General features: G+C 37.3%; 1 pseudogene; it reads left to right on the top strand.

The window, feature by feature from the left end:
• The window catches only part of LOC125352652, an 82,523-nt pseudogene that overhangs the window by 54,279 nt on the left and 10,440 nt on the right, over positions 1–17,804 (top strand).

Genomic DNA, 17,804 nt, shown 5'->3' with positions numbered 1-17,804 from the left:
TATGCAAACAATTCTTGACTGTATTAACCTCTTCTTCCCCCTAATGCCATTTTCATCAGGTCAGAGAGCATAAAGGAAGAACAAGATTAGAAGAACCATGATTGCAAATTTTTGGATGTTTTGAGTTGAAAAATCAACATTCACATGGTATTTGTGAATATATGGGTCTGGATGTTAGTTTTGCGCTGGTATAAGCTTTGGGTTTCTGCTCATAAAGGCTCACTGTTTTCTTACTTTTTTTTAATGGTAGCATCAGCTTCCCAAACTTTGTAGAAATTTTATATCCTTAAGGAAAATTATTGGATGTATGAACCTCCTGGAAGTTGTATGCTAAACTTTGGGTATGAATATGTGCATTTCCCTGGTACTATGAGCCATATGTTTTTATGCAATTTTTCAAAAGATTTCTTGACTCTTTTACTCATTAACAACAACAACAAGAAAAATTAAAAATGAAATAGGGTCCTTTTGTGTCCATTCTTCTTTTTTAAAATTTACTCATAAATCAAGCTCTATAGTTTTATCTCATTGCTAGTGTAGCAGTTTGGGTGCTTACTACTTTCAACCGTCTTTTATTATATCTCAACTGTTCAATACATGTGACTAATATATTGTTTTTTTCTTCAAACTGCTATAAACTGTATTAAGCCCAGTGCCCACACTTATGAGTTATAGAAAATCTTTGTTAGCCCCTTCTAGAAATCATCATTGTAGTTTACTGATTTTTTTTTTTTAATTCAGTTGTTACGATCTCAGATTCAGCTCCCAAACACCCTACCTTTAAGTAAATCAGCCATTGCTGAAAGCTGAGTACAAGGAAGTGAGGTTTGCTGGGTTCTCTATGTTTTTTTCTTCCCATCTCAGGTAGTTGTTCTGTACACAGGGGAATATAGAAGGTCATCAGGAAATGAATTTGCTCCTGTTATTTGCATCCTGTTAGAGGCATCCTATTTGAGAACTAGATAGCTGGTAATATTCCCACACAACTGCTACTTCACCTAGTCTAATGTTTGGGTATGGTATCCAGCCTCCATTTATGTGGTGTGGTATCCTGGGTACTTTGTGATGTCTACCCAGCAGTCTTATGTGGGCAGAGCAACTTTCTTACCTCACTCCTGATGGATGGTTCTCCGTGTCCTCACTCCATTCATCATTCTGGCCAGTCTGTTGCTGTCCATCCTGTATTTCATGATTTGCACTAAGTTTGTGGGAAACTTGGAATCCTTGTTCAGTCTCAAGTATGTGAAATTAGGAGATGGAAGCACCTTTAGAATCTCATGATGCAAATATTTACTGGGTCTTAGGATCCAGCTTCCAAGATGTTTTGTGTATTTTCCTGAGACTGTGAGCCTGCAGGTACAGCAAAGGATCTGGGCAATCTTGTTTTCATAATTATTCATTCAAATTTCAGAAATGATTCTCTAGTGGACACCTGGTTTGCTGGCCCAGGGAGAAATAAGCTCAGATTCTTTCCTACAATGAACATGAAGAACATAAAATCCTGACTTACAAACTCAGCTCTCCCCCAAAGGATGACTCCTCTCAGGAGGATGCTCTTCCGAGTCAACTAGACGTTCTCTTCATTAGCAAATCCTCCATTTCTACTTGGTGACTCAAGAAAAGAGAGGTCTCAGTATTGTTTACACTATCATGTTATTAGTACCCATGATACAATTTCTTATGTATCCTTTCTGATTATTTTAATTGCAGTGACTCCCCAAAGTCAAGAAAAATCTTTTCAGGTTGACTTCCAAGGTCATTAAAAATTCTGAACTTTGCAAACTTATTCTTACTACAAGTTGACTAACATGGTATTAACCCTATTACATCTCCGTGGTGCATTCCATCCATTATACCTGCTCTCCTACCATTTGTTTAATAGGAATTAATCTTCTCTATCTACTTTGCAGCATGATCTTATTTATCTGAGAGCTAGTAAGAGATCCCTTATTCATCACATTATCACCAGGTGCCTAAGAAGATGCCCCGAATATAACAAATGTTCAGCAATTTTATTAGACTGATATAATAGGTAGGTGGATCTGGAGCCTTAAATACTAGCTTGGTTGGTATCTATTTAAGGAGAAGGAGGTCATCCATTTTTCAAGTTACAAAATAACTATTAAATATGAACACATTCACCAGAGCAAACCATGTAGCTATAAGAAAACCTATTCACAAACATGACAGTCTGTCTTCTAAGCTACTCTCTGGCTTGTCAATATCTGAATGACACACCCAAACCATGTGCTATGTGTCTCAAACCAAGTGGGGATACAGAATCTAAAAGAAAATCACATGTGGATGTCCCCAGAGTTAGTGCTGCACTAGTGCCCCGTCTCCCATTAGGCAGAGATGGGGCAGAGTTGGGTGGATGAGGTAGAGGGTGGTACCACTTTTAGCCATGCAGTGGTGAAGAAAAAAGGAAATAAGGTAACTTGGGCCAAATCCTGCCAGGTGGGAAGGAAATCCATATGGATGTCTATTGGCAGCTTGAGCATCCTGTGTTGTACGGGCATGTGGCTGGTGCATTCAGGCATCTGAGCATCTGGCTCCAACCAAGCAGAGCTTCTGGATCAACTTCATCTTCAAGGGTGCCTTTAGGCAGAGGGCTTCAAAGAGGGCTCAGGAACTTCTGAGCAGCATCCAAAGTTTGGCCAAACTAAAAACTTCCATTTATATGAATAAGTCTTAACTGTTCTTTAAAGAGCTCATTTGGCACATCTTGACTTTATAAACAATGAGAACCACATAAGCACATTTGGAAGACCATCTTGACACATCTACATTTAATTTGGCTTGCTAATTTTTAGGATCCAGATCTAATAATGCATATGCATTATGCATTTTAATAGCAGTCACATATGTTTGCAGCTGCCCTCATATTCATATCTTCCCTCACCTCATGCACACCTGCTTCCTGAGATGACCATTCATACAAGCAGGGCATCTACGCCCTCATAGGTATGTGCATATGCAAATGCTCATCTCTCCACCAAGCCTGAGGATCTTACACACTTTTCTTTCCAGCCTTTGCTGAACCAGGCAGCTGTTTTAGGTCATTCTTTGACCCATTCCCTACAACCTAGGTAGAACAGCTGTGGTCACAAACTTGGCCAGGACTCGCTGCCAAGAGAGGGCTGAAAGTGGCTGCCTGCCTTGAGCAGCTTTTGAGCAGAGCTGTGGAATGTGGGTGGAGCCAGAGGAGAAGAGGCACAGCTGATACCCCTTTTTCAAGAAGAAGGTGGGAAACTCCCCTGCCTCCCCAGTGAGATGACTGAAGGCAGCTGTGTGCTGCTGATGGGAGGAAAATGAGATGGTAGGGCTTAGCCTGGGACTGAGCAGCTGCTGTGGTCTGGAGGGCACCGCCAGGTCATCCTCTGATGTGAGCTTGGCTCCAGTGCCTATGTATCAGTTGGGAGATAACTAGTCTCCTGTCTCTTCAGGAAGGACAGTTCCCAGAAGGGTTTGGCTGGTAAAGAGTGATGAGTTCCATTGTATGTGAGGGCCAATGCATGATGACACTCGTTTCCATGTGATTACTACAATATATAAGGAACTTTGTTCATGAGATCGTTTTGAATGTTTCTGGCCAGTAGGAAAACCTGAGTATTAGAAAGGATCGGTGAAGCACCCAGCACTCTGTGTGCAGCCTTCCTCTGCCTGCAAAGGTGATGCTTTCCCCTGAGGAGAAGCATGATTCCTCAGTCAAAGAGCCTAGTATAGCCCATTTCACTCCACACTTAGTTTTCTTCTCTTGTTCCAGTTTACCTATTCCAAGCCAAAGGAAGAAGTATGGTTATGAACATTTATCATTTGAGAACCAATAAATGCAGCCACAGCTAGATCTAGCCTTGGTCATTAAATGCCAAGTGTAGACCCAGGGTTGTTTTGTGTTTGTTTGTTTTTTTTAACATAAGACTTAATGTCTTGTGGGATTATAAGAAAATGTCTGAATAAATTGTTGGATTTTACTGCTCTCATAGCTCTTCAGTCTTTCAAAATTATTTTATTACCGTATATTGGTTGTACATAAAGAGAATTTCGTTTTGACTTTTTCATATATGCTCATAATAATACATTTGTTCATTATTTCTCTTGCCACTGATTTTACAGTGTCCTTCAGTAGTCCCTGTATCTGTCAGCCAAGCTTCACTAAGCTGCTCTATGTAGAACATTCTTCTACCTGCTGTGTCCCAGATGGCCAATGGTCATCAGTAGTATTCTACTATGATTGGAGGAAGACCTGTGGCTACTGAAAGACCAGGCTAAAAACCATTTGTTGGATGAACATCTCCAATATTCATCTCCCTACTTCTATGCCCTTAACACCCTTTCCTTCATCCTACCCATTAGACATGTTCACTGTCTTTTATTCAGCAGTAGGATTGGCCATTGTTTGATTTACCTCCTTCTTTGGCTATTTCTCAACAGCAGCTGCTTTCTCAGCTTGACTTCACTCTCCGTATTTGCTATGGATAAATCCATGAACTGAATACATCTGTTTGCAGCAGCTGGAAATTAGAATCTACTACAATTTGATCTATTTCTTGGGAAAGGGTAGACAACAGAGCTTAAAAATTAAACTTTGGATTGAAAAGTTATTCCTTTAACATCCCGTCAAAATTTTTCTCTGTGAACATTATTTGGAGAAGATAATCTGAACACAAAAATTCACACTAACATATGAATGTCTACTAGGTGGATAATCAGGTCTATGGCTCTCTCAGAGGATAATTTCAAGAAATGATGATCTTTTTCTGATCTGAGGACTGAGACTACAGTGTATCAAGTTCTCAGTCTCTAGAAGATCTGCCCTGACATATTTCTGGTCTTGTGATAGCAGTAGTTTTATTCATTTTTCACACAATACCAACTCTTCCAAGGATGAAGATCATAAGCCTCTACATAATGTACTCTTTGACCTACAGTAGGGTGAGCTCTGCATTTTTCCTTGGGGTATAAATTTAGAATTGCAGTCTTCCTATCATAGGAATATGATTTGAATAGGAATTGCTATTCCTATCAGTGCATGAGCTCCTTGACAAGGGGGTGACAAAGTGAATTTTCTTCTTCTCTACCTTCTCCAAAAGTCTCTGTTTGTCTGTTTTGTTTTTTTGTCAGTCCATGCTGTTTGCTTATAGTTAATCAAATTTGATTGGAAATAGTTTTCATGGGTCATTTTCTTTTTTACATGAGGCTATAAAAAGTATGGAGAACAATCCTTTATTAATGATTCATAATAATTGTGAGAATTATCACATCTTATCTTGTACACATCACCTTTAATTGTCATCTCAATCCTGAGGTGATAATCATTGGCCTTATATTATGGTTAAAGAAACTGAGATTTGTCTGAAGTCCTGTAGCCAGTACATGGTTATTTTAGAGTTCAGATCAAAACGTATCTGTTTCTAAATTCTATAATCCTTCTAGGAAACCTATCTAGCTGGCAGTAATCTGTTATGATGAATAAAAATGTTTCGTTTTTCCCTCAAAGTTGAAGGCCATCTTCTTTACTAAGGAAGCCTTGCTCCTCTTCTTGATATTCCTGGCATTTATGAAGTAAAGAGCCTTGAGATAACATATCCTCAGCTGGCCAGCCAGCTGATACACTTCAGCCTCTTAGCTTCTTATTTCTGGTCATCAGTAAATGGGACAAACCTACTTTATCAACAATTGATTGATTTTATGCCTACACTTCTGTATTACATATGTATATGTTTTCTTTATGTTTTAATACCTTAAATATTCTTTGTAGTAGTGAATGCTTGCTGTTGGGATGAGAAAGGGAAGCTAGCCTTTTGCTCAAGATAACAAGGGCTCAGTGAAGCTAGTCTTTGGTATGCACAGTAGCCACTCCAGAGTCACACCTTTTGAATTTCCTTGTAGATCCAGTCTGTGTCTCCAAGAGGTCATAATTCTCTGTCTTGGTCATCCCAGAGTCAGGTACCATAAAGAGACCTCCAATACAACTTAGCAATTGGCCAGAATAGGCATATGTACTCACCCTAAACTGTTGACATGGCCACCTTCTTTGCCTTTCACTCAGAAACCCCTATATAGGCATTGATGGAGACCTTCTTCTCACACCAGTGTTCCTCCTGATCATCCTGTGTTTTGTGTTCATTTCTGGTGTGCTAAACTTCCTAACTCTAGTACCTGTGAATATATTCAACTTTGTTTTTTAACCAAGCCTCTCTGTCCACCAGTTTGTGGCCAACTCTGAGTGAATATCACACAGAAGGACCTAGAATGTTTCCCACAGAATTGAAGGTGTACCTTGTACTTTCCGTTGCAAGGGGGCTAATAGTTTGATAGGCAGAGTTCACTGGCAGAGAAGTTAAAAGTAAATGTCCAGTTTACTCCTGACCTATGGACAGAAGATAAGTTTGGGAAGTGCATCTGGGAAAAATTCTAAACTACAGAGCATGAACTGTGAATGTGTGGAGCTGTAGAATAAACAGTGAGACGGTTGTTACTTAGTAGCAGCTGATATCATCTGCCAGCTTCGCATATATTCCTCTTCATTCTAAGGGAAGCCACAGATGTTCTATCCCTTGTGATCACACCTGCAAACTTAAAACCAGTTTTAAAAAAGGGATAGCAGATGTTTTGAAATTCGAACAGTTATGCAATTGGACAGGAAAAAGGAGCCACCAAAATGATTCCTCTACATTTTTTTCATCTGTGCAAATGCCAGGAAGTAAATTCTCTTTTAGCTATAATACAATAGTCTGTTTCCTGTTTCCCCCAATGCAAAGGGCAGTTTGTACATTTTACTTATATAAAAGATGATCATTTTTATTCTAGCCCTGGTATTTAACTCACGTTTAATGAATAGTCCCATGATATTCTTGACCCACAAGTATGAAATAGATGAATGCTTTTAAGTCATATGAGGGCACTACATTTGCTGATGCTAAAAATGTGTTAGTCTGATAGGAAAGTTAATTAAGCAATAAGACATTATATGATGTGAATTATTGTGTAATAACTCATACCTCTGGTGTAGCAAGGCACAAACCTGAAGGCCAAGTACACCTACAACAAGTAGGTATGAATTATGCTACAATAACTCAAGTCTTGGAATTTTCCAGAGAAGCAAATGAGGAAGAGGGGGTGAAAACCAAGGACAAAAAAAATGCCTTGCATGTAAGAGAGACTAAAGAAATCACTCTTTAAAATCCCTATGCTTCCCTTAAGACAATACTTTTTATGGTAGGACTTTCAAAATAAAGGACATGGGTATTCCTTTTGTATTATGGTGATCATCCCCCCTCCCCATACAGTTTGAGGAAACACAACAAATTTCTAGATTAAGGTCCCCGGAAAAAAATACTTTTCCTGAAGTACTTCCTTTGGAAGTTCAGCAATTCAGTGGAATTTTTTTTCTGACACCAACGGCAAATAATACATCTGAACTCTGGAAATATCACTTTCTAAACTCAGATCTTTGGGGCAGAACCTATAGGTCTTGTGAGAGAAAAGGGTCCAGTAGCCAAAGCTTCTGAATCAGGAAAAGATTATTTCTCTTTCTTTCTGGTGTCCCACATTAAACTGGGATCTGAATTTGGCTTCAGAACACAGTTAAAACAAAGAACAAAAAGTCTGACCTCCCCAGACTTCCTTGTTTGACCTGAAGAACTAAAGGCAGGGTAAACTGTGTAGAAGTTAAAGAGTTAAAAAGAATGAGCCCATTTGGAATCGTACACAAAAAGAGGGAACAAAAGTAGGTCCACAGAGATCTTTTCTTGCTGTTCTTCCCTTTCATGGGCTTATTGATTTAATGAATGATGATGTACCTAACAAGTCCCAATTAGTGGATATGGTCCTGTTAATCTCACAGCTGGATAGCTTGACAGCCAATCAGATCGCTCTTTGTTAAAATCCAATTTTAAAAAAAACTATATCTTCAGAAGCAGCAGCAGCAGCAACAGCATATTCCTCCATGTAAATGTGGGCCTGCAGGACTGATTGAGTTTGACAAGAATGTGCCATGTGTAGCCCCTCTCATCTGAAGCTGAGCACAGAACAGCTTTCCTGCCTTCTTCTTGCTCTCTCCTCTGTAACCTTCAGCCTCAGCCTGCGTGGAGATGAGCAGTTCAGCAAATCTGTGACTGCAGATACTACAAGTTTGCTGGTAAAATTCCAAAATTCAGAGTCAGACCATGCTTCTTTCCATAGGACTAACATATGGTATTAACAAATTTTAATCAACACTGTATAAAGGGAACAGCTTCAGACTGTATATCTGTTATCCTTACAGTTACGCTGTCGCTTCTCAGTGTGGCACTGACATTGCCTCTCTTTGGTCCTGTTGAAAAGTATATTTTAACTTTTATTTCTCCTCTTACATGGCTTTATTGTGGAATTCTTACCTTATCCTTCCATGGGCCACTGGAGAGCTCATGATTTCTTGTTCATCTTATGAAAGTATAGAGTATATTTGACCTACAAATTCTCTCTTGTGAAAAAAGCATTATTGTGAACAAAGATAGAGGATAGAAATGATCAAACTTTCTGTAAAGAGCGAATCGTATTTTTGGCTTTGTAGTTCTGTCCTGGCTACTTAGTTACACCATCTTGGTGAAAAGCAACCATCAATAACATCTAAAAGAGTGAGGAAGTCTGTCTTAATAAAACATTATTTATAAAAAGTAAACCAATGATGGTGTAGGGAAGGAAAGTAAGATTGTAAGATTTTGCCTACTCCCTTTAGATCATGGATTCTTAAAAGTTGAGAGGAGGATATGAAGGCAAGTATGTTAGAACATTGGAAATTCAGTGGTTTGATGAACAGATAAAGAATTGGAGTCAGACGAGTGAGTGATTGAATTTGCTTCCAGCCATTGATACTTGTGTGGTTTTGGAAAAGTTATTTAGCTTTATCTGTTGTACTTTTGTCATATTTATTTAAAAAGCCCTATTATCCAGGACAGAAGCTAGTAGCTGTATGTAACTTTCTGTCTTCTCACTCAGAGGTGGACCACTCTCACCTATTTCCTTTGCAGTGAGAACTTCCATGTCATTCAGATCTATCTGGTCAACTAGGCAGAGATGGTTGCTAGTTAATTCTTTGACCTCAATAGATTCGTTTTGACTACAATTTTCATTTTTCTGAGTAGAGTCTGGATATGATGATGTATCCTTAGGCACGGTACAAGAACTATGCAATGTAGGGTTTGGAGAAACTACTAAAAAGAAGTCTTATCCCTGAATTGCCATCTGATAAGCTGGGAAGCTTACTGAACTGTTTCTTGAGAGCTGAATGTTCTCAAAGCAGTTCATGTCATTGTTTTCTTGCCTCAGTATTACTCTAATGCAAACAATACAATATTTTACTTGCATGATTATTATGAAAATCTAAAATAATTCATGTAAAGTGCTTGGCATTTAGTGGGCATTCTATAAAAGATAGCTTTTATCTCTTTTGGTATTCAAGAGGGCCACAGCAAAATTGACTTTCTTGTATCCATTTGCTTGATTGTAGTAAGAATAATCTTTGTAAAATATAAACCGGATTATGTCATCTACCATTTTAACATCTTTAACAAGTCACTTTTTAACTCTTTAGAAACAAATCAGAATTCTTCCCCCAACTTCAAGGCTCTTACTGATGTTCTAGCTCCATCTCATTTTACAGGTTCCCCCCTACCCGTCCCCTCATTTTGTCTCTGTTTTTGAAGTTTTGTAGGCATGCTATGATCTTCCTTCAGAAATTTGTCCATGTTCTCTACCTTGAAAGTGTCCTGCTTCAACTAAGCCTCTTCCTTCATCCTTTATTCTTTTACTTTAGATGCTTTGAGAAACTGTTATCCATGCCAAGTCAACTTCATTTAGCATTACTTGCCTTTTAATTCTAGCACAAATCACAATTTTAATGGGAAAGTGTGATCACTGGAAGTTCCTCCACTATGTTGTAAACACTTTAATACAGGAGTTTTAAACACTAGTATATAAATCTCTTTTTAGCAGATACCAATATTGTTGGACAGGGGAAGTTGCATTAGCTTTCTTTTCCTAGTAAAAAATACATGAGATAAATCAACATGGAGGAAAACATTTTGGTTCATGATGTCACACATTTCAATCCATGGTCTCTTGGTTCTCCTGCTTTGGGTCAGTGGTCAGATAGTATATAATGATGGGAGTGTATAGTACAAGAGAAGTCTTTATCTACAAAGGACAAGGAACAAAAAGAGAGAGATGAAAGGGGCAGAATATCAGAAGTTTCTCCAAGGACACACCTCAGCAACCTAACATCCTCTTACCAAGCCTGACCTCCTAATATTTTCACTACTTTCTAGTAGCAATGTAGGCCTAGGACCAAACTTTTTAGAACAAGGGTCTCTGAGGAACAACAAGCTATAGCAACAAGCTATAGCAGAACCTGGATTTCTACATATTTATTACTTTATAAAAGTTAATTCATCTCGCATTTCCATCAGGTGGTGGTACCCCCGCTATCACTGTATCTCATCGGAGTACCCTGAATACTGTAAATATGTGTATTAGAACTAGGGAAGGGAAAGGGAATATCAAAATCAAGAGACAAGGGATAAAAGACAATGCCAAAAGCAATACTTACAAAACCATTTGGTGTAAACCAACTGTACAACTCATGAGGGGGAGAGGGAGGGGGGGAAATGAGGGAGGAGGTAACAAGCTGAAGAAAAAAATGTACTCATTGCCTTACATATGAAACTGTATCCCCTCTGTTATTCACTTTGACAATAAAAGAAAAAAATAAAAATAAATTCAAAATAGATTTGAACAGTGACTTTATAAGAATGAAACTAGATCACAGATAATTTGTTATCACTCACTTTTTAATGGAGAGTTTGTTATCCGATGTAAGTTTTTTTTTGAGTTTTAATGATTTGTTTCATTATAATAACAGTATATTTTAAATTGTAAAAGTGATGTACAGAGGGGTTACAGTTACTTAAGTCAGTGTCACCCCCTGCCTCATTCTTTCCCAGGTTCTCCAATAACATACTCAGAAAATGCGGGAAGTGGCCCTGAGGCTCAAGTGGTAGAGCACTAGCCTTGAGCACAAAGATGCTCAGAGACAGTGCCCAGACCCTGAGTTCAATCCCTAGGAGGGGAAATAAAAAAGACATAAAGAAATAAACTTGAAAATATATATAGCATAAATGATTTACTTCCTTGATATATAGAATATTATAAACAATAAAAATAAAAATAAAGGAACATATTAGGAACATTAATAAGCGATTTGCTGAAAAAATAGCATCCTTATGAAAAATACTTATTATAATTTAAAAGAAATGAAAATTAAAACAAATATATTTTGCTGGTCAGATTAACAATGGAAAAATATATCGATTTCCTAAAAGATTTACTAGGGACTCAGAGCATGGTATAAATCTGATATAATACAAATAAATAGTTGGAAATTAGGACACTTAAGAAAATGAAATACATGTTTGTATAAGTACAGAAAACTTTACTACTTGTGGGTAAACATATTAATATATTCTCTATTTACATAAGTACCATAGCTGTTGTAGAGCTTTTTATTTTTAAATGCTATAAAATATGAACTTGTGTTTTATATTATTTTCACTCTGGCTTTTTGTGATTTTCAGGACATCTATTACTTTTGTCATTACTCAGTTGAAGCTTTATTTCCTTTTTCTTTTTTGGTTCCTTGACCAGGAATCGAACCCGAGCCGTGGCAGTGAAAGCGCTGAATCCTAGCCACTAGACCACTAGGGATCCTTTTTTAAAAAAAGTTTTAATTTTCACTTGACTCTCCCAATTTCACTGTAGAAAATGTTGTCCCCTACAAAAATAAATTTTTGATTCTTGACCACAGCTTATTTTCTCATTTCTTTTCTTACCTGTTTACCTTGTCTAAAAGAACGATTTTCAGAATTCTTTTCTTGCAAATTCTACAAACTCCCTGCTACCTTAAACTCATTATCCTTCTACATTAGCCTCAAGAATGTTGGGATTATAGACATATACTACCACAGATTTTTACAAAGTGCTTTTATTGATTTTTGAATAACACTTGCATACTTAGTCAATTTTTTGTTGCAACTGAAAAGTGAAGACTATTGTGATTGCTACTTGACATTTGTTATTTTTGGCTTACACATATTAAAGTGAAAGGTGAAAATAAAACAGTGAAGATGAAGGATAAATGTTTACATGATTGCTACTCATGTAAAACTATTCCTTTCAATTACTTCAAGTTCTGAAAGACATCTCTTGATTTATTGATTTATTGTGCTTTTCACTATGTACTGATCATTTTCATGCCACATTTAAGTTTAACCTGCATCATTAAAATTTTCAATTTCATTGAAAAATTTAGGTCCTTAGTCAACAAATTAGGCCCAAAAGGAAAAAACTGATACAATGCCTGTCTTTGTAAATAAAGTTTTATTGTAATGTAATTGTTTGTGTTTGTGTATTGTCAGCTGGTGGCTTTCAGCATTCAATGGCAGCTATGGCATAGGAGCATGGCCCATAAAACCTAAAATAGTTATTATACAGCTTGTTATAGAAAAATTTTGCTAATTCCTTATCTAATCAATCAATCAATCACCAACCAATTCCCAATTCCTTTTCTCTTTTAATTGTATGGTGAATTTGTTGTTGCAAATATTCCTTTCAGGGGTGATTTCAAGCTATCAATGTGATGTCACTGAAGGCAGGGTTGGGACGATAGGAGCCTTGTGCCCTTATATACTATATCTACCATTCTGATACTTTACCTGCAAGTAATCTAACACAGTCAGTTTTTGCATGTATCAAAATAATTAGGAAGTGATTGATTTTTATACTTTTCTTGACTTTAGTATATTTTAAGTTTACATATTTATGTTTTAAAAAATTGTTTTAATTGATATATTCCATTGTGGAGCTTAAACTCAGGGCCTGGGTGCTGTCCCTGAGCTTTTTCACTCAAGGCTAGTGCTACAACTTGAATCACAGCATGACTTCTGGTTTTCTGGTGGTTACTTGGAGATAAGTCTCATGGACTTTCCTTCCCCTGCTAGCTTTGAACTGTGATCTGAGATCTCAACCTCTCAAGTAACTAGGATTACAGGCAAAAGCTACCAGCATTAGGGAGGGAACTTAAAAAATATATTATACTCTATTTGCTTTTTTATTTAGGACTGAATCTCCAATATTCATAACCAAATATATCATTCACAGTGTTTTTGCTAGTTATTTTGTGTTCCTTCTTATGAAGTTTTGTTTTCAAGACTATACTTACTTTCTAAAATTGATTTTAAAACTTCCCATCTGTTTCTATGAGCTGAAGTAGAATTTATTCTGTATGGAAATTACCTGTTTCTTGAAAATGTGAGAAGTCTCATTGGAAGAAACATCTGGTTTATCAATATTTTAGTGGAATTTCTTTGAAATATTTTAAATTTCTTCTTAGCAGCTTTTCCATTTACACTACAGCTATTGGATTTATTTGAGTACATCTTATTTTCCCATATAAGTTATCATTTTATCATTATTTTCAAAAAATTAAAACCCTCTGAATCTGCTCTTATTTTTCTAGCAGAAAAATCACAATAGTTCAATAGATATGTATATATGAACACACAAGATGATGCTAAGCAAAATGAACTCCAAGTTATGGAAACAAGTGGTTTATCATTGTTGCTGTTTTTTTCAACATACCATGTGAAATTATGCGTTTTTCTTTTGTCTTTCTTCCCCTGATATCACTGTAACTGATTTTGGTACCCTGGATATTGCATATACATGTATTGGAATTAGGGAAAGGAAGGAGAATATCAAAATTGAGAGATGAAGGATAAAAAGACAAACCAATGCAACAGCAATACTTATAAAACTATATGCTGTAAACCAGCTGTACAACTCATGGGAGGAGGAGGTAAATGGGGAGGGGGGAAGGTGGGGGAAAATAAGGAAGAAGGTAACAAGTTGGATATATATGCACTACCTTACATGTGAAACTGTAACCCCTCTGTACATCACTTTGACAATAAATAAATTAAAAAAATCTGTTCCAAGACTTGCTGCATAATTCTACTTACATTTTTTCTACTAAAATAGTAAGTTTGTGTGTTTCATTGATAACTTTCCATTTGGAATAGGGGTTTTATGAGAGGAATGAAATTACTTATGAGGAATAGTGTCCATTAAAAGGGAAAACTCATTTCTTGCCTTACCATGTGTGAGGATCAGAGTATAAGGCTCAGGCTTGGCTTCCTTATTTCTCTGGTTGAAGAATAAATGTGTGCTGCCTTGGGCTAGTGTAGTGCTTCTGGGATGTCTTATGAACAGGTCTCCCAAGGAATTAACAGGAGTAGGATATTCAAAGTTGATTTGAACTGGTGCGATAAATACATAGCATTCTAACTTTGTGAGGAAATATGCTTTTCCAGCTGCTGGGGATGTCAAAAGATTTATTCTTACCACCTAGACAAATAAGAATCTACTAGGAACAGGCTCATCACTACTACCATACCAATAACAATATGTATTTTTGTACCCTCTAGGAAATCAAATCCATTCACGTCTCAGATAACCGTTTTTCTTTTCGTTTTCTTTCTTTCTTTCTTTCTTTCCTTTTTTTTTTTTTGCCAGTCCTGGGGCTGGGACTCAGGGCCTGAGCACTGTCGCTGGATTCTTTTAGCTCAAGGCTAATACTTTACCAGTTGAACTTCTGGCCTTTCTGTATATGTGGTGCTGAGGAATTGAACCCAGGGCTTCATGCATGCAAGGCAAGCATTATATCACTAAGCCATATTCCCAGCCCCTCAGATAATCTTATCTGACAAACTAGTGGAATGAAGAGGCTAGACAAAATTATAGTAATGCTGCAGTAAGCTAAGAAACATGACTTGTGATTTGTGGTGATTCTTACTACTAAGGATGATTAGAATTTTTAAAGAGGATTCAGTAGAATTTAATGAGCATGTTCCAGGTATTGGAGGGTAAAGAGAGAGTATAGCCCTTGAGCTCAAGGAACTTGAAGGAATTTGAGGAGATAGAATGGTGAGCAGTTAATAGGGATACCTTTTTCTTGATTAAGACAAAAGGCAAAGTTTCAAACCATTTAATGTGATATTTCAGAAGTTCACTATCTTACTATCTAGTTATACAACACTTTTATCACTCCGAAAAGAAACCATGTACCTTTTCAGCAGTTAGTGCTCATTGCCTCCCTTACTCCACTGGAAACTGCTTATCTGCTTTCTGTCTCTATGGATTTAAGTTTAGTTGGATTTTGATTCCACATAAAGAATTATACTTGGAGCAAAAGACAAGAGGTCAAAACCCCTGAACTAACTGGGTGAAATTGAACTAGACAGCTTGTCTTTTTGAAGTTCAGGTTCTTTATCTACCAGCCATAATATGTGATTTTTCTAAAGGCATAGGACAAGACCAGATGATCCATAAAGGTTGCTTTGAGCTCTAAGCTTTATGATTATGTCATTTCATACCATTTTTGAAAACCATGAATTGATGCTTTGCAATATACTAACTGAAGCTTTACTTGTTTGTAACCTTAGTGATTCAACCCTAGCAGGATATCCCAGGCCTATATTTAAACAATATTATAGTACTTGTACGTCTTAAAGAATAGTAAAGTGCCGCAGTAACGTGACCAGAAACATGTCTGAAAGTACTACTTCTTTGTATCATTAAGCTTTGTATTAGTCATACCATGATTGAAGGAAAAAAGAAAGTTTCAAGTTATTAAAAAAAGGCAACTCATAGACATTCTCAACTACTGATTTATGTTTTGATCTCGTTCTCAGCTCCTAAATGATAATAACTGTTATTATAATCAAAGAGGGTTATCTGTAGAAAATCAGTTTATGATATAAGCAAGTTAGAGTCACAGACTATCAAATAGAGATATTTAAATGATAAAGAGAATGCCAACTCAGGGGATAAAAATCTAATTATCTTATTTCTATCATTTTGTTCAGATGCTGACTTGCTGGCTAGTTTGCATGCAGTGGTAGTAAGTGCTGTACCAGTCATTTCCGTAAGTGCTCAGTTCTTCCTTTTGTCTCATTTTCCTTATTTTCACAATAATGGGACTCCTAAAGATGGCAGAAGAGAGAATTCATGGATTGACAATGTCTCCCAAAGTTTTATTTACCAACAAGAGCCCATTAGATTAGTTTTGGGGTCTAAGCATAACCTATAGCTGATCCTTTCAACATAAAACTTTGAAGGATTTCATCAAGATTAGGAAAATAGGAAGCCATTCTAGTAACTGTGTTAAAGGGAATACTTGAGAACTTGTGGATTCCATCTGCCTTTTAGCCTTCTACTTTCCCCTTTCTCTTGTCTTCCTCACTTCTTAGCTACATACTTCATTCTCCTTCCTTTTCCTACAGTCTGTAAATTTTCAAAGATAGGTAGCCATTAGTCATATTGTAATAAACCACTCCATTCAAAACTTTCTTATCCCCTATCAGTATTCTACATGATCAGGTTGGAGGGGCCTGAAAATTTAGTCTGCCTCTTCTCAGTTGCTTGGGATCCTGCATGGTTTCAAATTATGAGGGGCTTTCCATGAAATTAAATTAGTGTAAAACTCTTGGGTCATTAGTTCTGCCAAGATTGAGCATTGCAGAGAGCCTAACTCTTCTTCATGAAGAGAAAGCTGTTGTAAAAGCCTGGATATTCATTAAGTTCCATGTAAAGAGGCAAAGGGAGCCTCAATTTAAAGTAAGCTGAGTACTTGAAGAAAATGTGCTCACAGCACATTGCTGCAGGATGAATTGTCCTTGCTCACTAGCAGCTGTGTGGGATTTGCTGTTTCTTCCATGTTTTATGTGATGATAGTGCATGCCGGCTCTTAGCCTCCAACACTGATTGCTATTCAGGGACAGGGATTCTGGAGCTGCTCCAATCATGTGGAATCTATTTTGGACCCGTCATGTCACACTTGAACTCTAAAATATGCCTATCGGTGAAAGGTTCTATTTGTCTTTCTCTTTACTTAGACTCACATAGAAAATAGAGCTCCATTCTTGCACCATAGGACTTTTCTTCTGCTCCACAATCCACTTCGCATTGTCAGTATAATGGAAGCAGCAACCATTTTGAAAACTTCCTGATACAGACACTGGTTTGTCCTTAGTGCATGGATCTCAGCCTTCTACACACAACTTGCCCTGCTCTTGGACTCTGCTCTTTGCTACAAATCTCCCACATGAAATTTACAAAGCTTTTCTTCTGCTTGGAGCTCAGCACACCAAGTAAGGGCCTTTGCAAAGGATACACAGCTGTGGCTGCTTCTTCAGGGGAGAAGCTCCCTCACTGATTAGAACAGCCTGGCCGGGAAAAACATGGAGGCAATACTTCTCAATCAAAGAATCATGCATAGAGGCTGGAAAGAAGATAAAGTGCAAAGAGAAAGAGGAATGATCTTACCTGAGAGTGTAAAGGAGAACCCAAATGTAGTAAAAGGAAAACATCCATGGACAGGCCTAGAAGGCCAACATTAGAAGGCCTGGGAGGGCAGGGGGCAAAGTTCTTTCCTAGAAAGAGGAATATATGCAATGCTTTGTATTTTTTTTAATGTTCATACCATGCTGTGGTTGATTTTGTCTGATTTTTTTTTAATTTTTCTTTTTACAGGAAGGTTTTCCCTTGAAACCCAAGCTGTTCTCAAAATTATTATTCTCCTGCCTTCATCTCCAGAGTGCTGGGGTGATAGGTTGTATCACTATAATCCACCCATGACGAAGTTTTCTTTGTAACTCTTACTGTAAAAGTGAGAATTGTGCCCTGTAATTTAGTTTCAAGAAAATATG

This window comes from Perognathus longimembris, chromosome 1 (genome assembly GCF_023159225.1).
Source record: "Perognathus longimembris pacificus isolate PPM17 chromosome 1, ASM2315922v1, whole genome shotgun sequence".
In the NCBI taxonomy this organism is placed as follows: domain Eukaryota; kingdom Metazoa; phylum Chordata; class Mammalia; order Rodentia; family Heteromyidae; genus Perognathus; species Perognathus longimembris.
This window is presented reverse-complemented; position numbering and strand designations above follow the sequence as displayed.